Below are 4,285 nucleotides of genomic sequence, written 5' to 3'. Positions count from 1 at the left end.
TGAAAGTGTGGTTATGTTTCTTAAAGGACATAAATTCAGCTCAGAAGCTTGCTACGCATATTGTCCATTGTGCTTAAACACACGTACAAGCACTCACATACACTTTCAATGTTTCATTCATGCACTCATTCTCTCAATCATTATTTCATTCATAAAATTGCTTTGACATTTGGCGCTCGCTGTATCAACACTCGTTATTTTTACTCGTAAAAGTTCGAACAAAATTCGTTTAGTGGACAACTTTTCAGTCTGTTATGAACCTCGCGTCTGTTTACACGTTCTTTAGGGCTGGCTTTTAAGGCAAACTAGTGTTCAGTGGAAATACGAATCACATTCAATAAAACGTGAAAATCGTAGTTGATGGTGTATAATTTTTTATAATTATTTGTAATTATTTCAATCGAGTTTGAATGGCTTTCATTCGTGTTTAATTGATATTTATTAAGTGTGTTGGTATGCAAATTTTATAAAACAGACGTGCCTGTTTAAAAAACACTTCGAAGTGTATTAAATTTCATTTTTTTGTTTTGTTATAATCATTTCAATGTTAATACAATTGATTTTTGATAAACAATATTACTATGAATTCTATACAGTCATTCCAATTTCTAAATAATGACTTATTAAATGAATTATTGATTAATTAAAAAGTGTGTGGTTTTGTTAATTATAAAATAAATCTAAAATAATCCATCTCTAATGTATATTTATTTAATAAAATATATCATTTATATCTAATACAACAGCTATTGTAGTTACTATACTAACAATAGTTGTTAACTTAAAAAAAATGTAATAATAAAAAATTGAATAAAGAAATGCAAGTGCTACTAGTATTTTTATATAGCAACTTATAAAAAATTTTTAAATTTATAAATAAATTTGTAAATTTAGTATTTTTTATAAAGACTAATAAAAAATGTAAATTGATATTTTAATACACTCATATATTTTAAAATAATGATTATCATAACAAAATCAAACTTTAATAATTTAAGTAAACTAAAATCAAAACCTTAATCACAAAAATTATAATATTAAATTAAAAATTAATAATAATATTAAAAAAATTTGAAAATAACTTTTATTAATTTTTTTCGTGTATATTTTTTTTTCGGAAACCATTTAAAAGTTTTAATTATTTAATAATCTGATAAGTCGAGTAGTTAAATGTGTTTTAACGAAAGTTGGCGTTCAGACCAAATAAACTACTTTAAAAATTAGCTGTGTTAACCGGAAAAAATTTAAACATAACTTTTCTTAATTTTTTCCGTCTAAATTTTTTTTTTTCGGAAAACATTTAAAATTTTAAATATATAATATTCTAATAAGTCAAATGCTATCTTCATTATACTAGTTTAATGTGTTTTAACGAAAGTTAGTTTCCGACCTACTAAACAGCTGTTTTTTAAGTATTTTGTTGGGTTACATATTTCGACTTGAAAAACAAAAACAATGCTGGAATGAAGAATGCAAGCTCATAAAGAATTTCAAGTTCATTAAAACGTTTTAAGATCCTTGTAAATTCTTCCAAATTCAATTATGAAAGCACAGTAAACGTATTTTAACGAATAAAAAGTATCTGCCTGAGCATAACATAAGGGGAGGAAACTATAGGGTTCTAAAACTAAATATAATATTAAATTTAAAAATTCGTTAATAACATGGCAAATAATAGCGCTATCTCTAAATATATGAAAATAGAAGACTTTATTTTATAAAAAATTTTGTTATGCTATAATAATTATTATTATATATTTATTAAGAATCAAGTACAAAAAACTGAAAAACTGTATAATGTTTTTAAAGAAATTAAAAACAGAATGGTTTCGAATAGTACTAAATTACAAAAACAAAATTTTTTATTTATTTTCAATTAATTGAATAAATGTTTAACAAATGATGTGAAGACTCAATGATATGCAGGCATCTGTATACAATTTAACCACACACCAATAGAAGAAAATCAAACTGTCTCATTGAGATGGTAGAGAGAGTATCACGTAGAGGTATCAGTTTTATAGTAAATTTACTTACAGTTAATTGTTTTTTCGTTAACTATGCTAGGAGTCTAACTCTCCGTTTCAGCCATAATCATTCTAGGAGACTTAATCTCTCTTTCAACCATACCAGCCGCAGTTGTGGAGAGGACAATGAAAGTGCCTTTCATCTGCACTGTTTCTTTGTTTATAAATTATACAATTAAATGTGGATATGTTATATAACTCCTAATGATATATCGCAATTCATGCGAAACATATCCGACATTTACAAATTTTTTTTAAACTTTTATTTTTTTTAAAAAAATCATAATGTTAATATTCTATTTCCATCCTTTTTTTTTAATTTTATTATATAATAGATGTAACACTGTCATTTTTTTTATTCTATAAATAAAGTACATAAAATTACAGTGCAAACTAAACATTTATTTATACTGAGTTAAAATGATTTTTTAGATTGAATGTAATATGCAAATTGTGTTTTGAAAAGCTAGTATTTGACAGTATTTGATGAAGTACTAAATGATTTATTTAAACACTAAGACTGTTTTTTTTTTGTTATTTTAATTTATCAAAACAACTTATTTGCAAATTAACTAATATGCAAAACATTTTATTGGTAATTTTAAAAAATATGTGCAAGGTGATCGATATAATAAATAGTAAGCTCACCAAACAATTTGCAATTTTAAAAACATTTTATATTAAAAATATTCAATATAATGAAACTGACTATATAATCGAACGAATAAAAACTAAAACTGTTTATTTACATATATACAAGCGTTGGTAAAAATTTTTAATGCATTTAAAATACAGTCAAAATAAAATCACTCATACGCCCAGTGGCCTTGCAAAATGCCTGAAACTGATATGATTATAAATTAGATATGCTGTAGCCAATATGATTTCAGTTTGAAACTGAAATTCAATAGTTCATGATTACAATTGATTTGCATAATTACGATTGAAATCTAAAGCAGTTGAATTTTTAAAAAATCTTGCAAAAGTTTCGTTTTTGCATACTAAATTTATCGGACACAAAGGGAAGCAGCATAAAATATTAATAAAATTGATTTAAAGAAGTATCTGGCATCGAGTAAATACTAATTTTATTAGTCATGAGTATATTTTTAATATTTACTGAAATACAGATCTTTAAAGAGTCAAAAAAGACCTTTAGTCAAAAAGCCTTCAATATCTTGAATATAGTTTATCCAAATAGGATTTAATATCCTTTCATTGGGTAAATAGTCATACTTCAATGATTTAAAAAATAGTGGTAGTTAATTTCTAAATTTTTATCTAATTTTTCTTACAATTTCTGTATAAAATTTTTTCCCGTTTTTTTTTATTTATAAGATGTTGCAAAATATTGCATATAAAAAATATTTCTTCTATCACGCTAAGTTTTCCTGTCAATTAACATTTGGAAAAAATAAATTTAAGGTTTTTTTATTTTTTTTAAGTAATTATTCTAATTAAACTTTCGTGTAAATAACACTAAATAATTTTTTAAATCGCGTGATTTAAATACAAAATATTTTCCAGCCAAATATTTTTATTTTCTAAAAATAAATATTACATCAATATACATTAAGACCGAAAAGTTTTCGGAAATTCTCATTTAAAATTCGCGCGCTGTATATTTTTCGATATTTTAAGTTTATGTAGTTTGGCAGCACTGTCCTTAATTACTATGCCAAAAATGAGCGCGATCTGTCAGACAGTTCGTTTACGGCAGCTGTTGAAACCAGTTCACCTCAGTAGGGCGTTGCGAAAAAAACAATGGAAAAAAATATTGAACAAAGAGTTTGCATCAAATTTTGTGTTTCGAACGAAATTTCGTGTGCAGAATCGTTGCGAATGCTACAAAAGGCTTATGGGGAATCAGTTTTATCGAAAACTCAAGTTTATGAGTGGTACAAAGCCTTCCAGGACGGTCGTACGACCGTCGAAGACATTTCGCAACGCACTACTGAGGTGAACTGGTTTCAACAGCTGCCGTAAACGAACTGTCTGACAGATCGAGCTCATTTTTGGCATAGTAATTAAGGACAGTGCTGCCAAACTACATAAACTTAAAATATCGAAAAATATACAGCGCGCGAATTTTAAATGAGAATTTCCGAAAACTTTTCAGTCTTAATGTAATATTTAAATCCAAAGATGAAATGTACTTTACTTAATCATAACGAACTTTAAAAAATACGTTAAATAATTCTATGAGTTTAGATTATTATTTCAATTAATTTCCATAATAATTATGTAAATTTACATAA

Source organism: Teleopsis dalmanni, chromosome 1, assembly GCF_002237135.1.
Source record: "Teleopsis dalmanni isolate 2A chromosome 1, ASM223713v2, whole genome shotgun sequence".
NCBI classification, from domain to species: domain Eukaryota; kingdom Metazoa; phylum Arthropoda; class Insecta; order Diptera; family Diopsidae; genus Teleopsis; species Teleopsis dalmanni.
The sequence above is the reverse complement of the archived record's forward strand: the minus strand, read 5'-3'. Positions refer to the sequence as shown.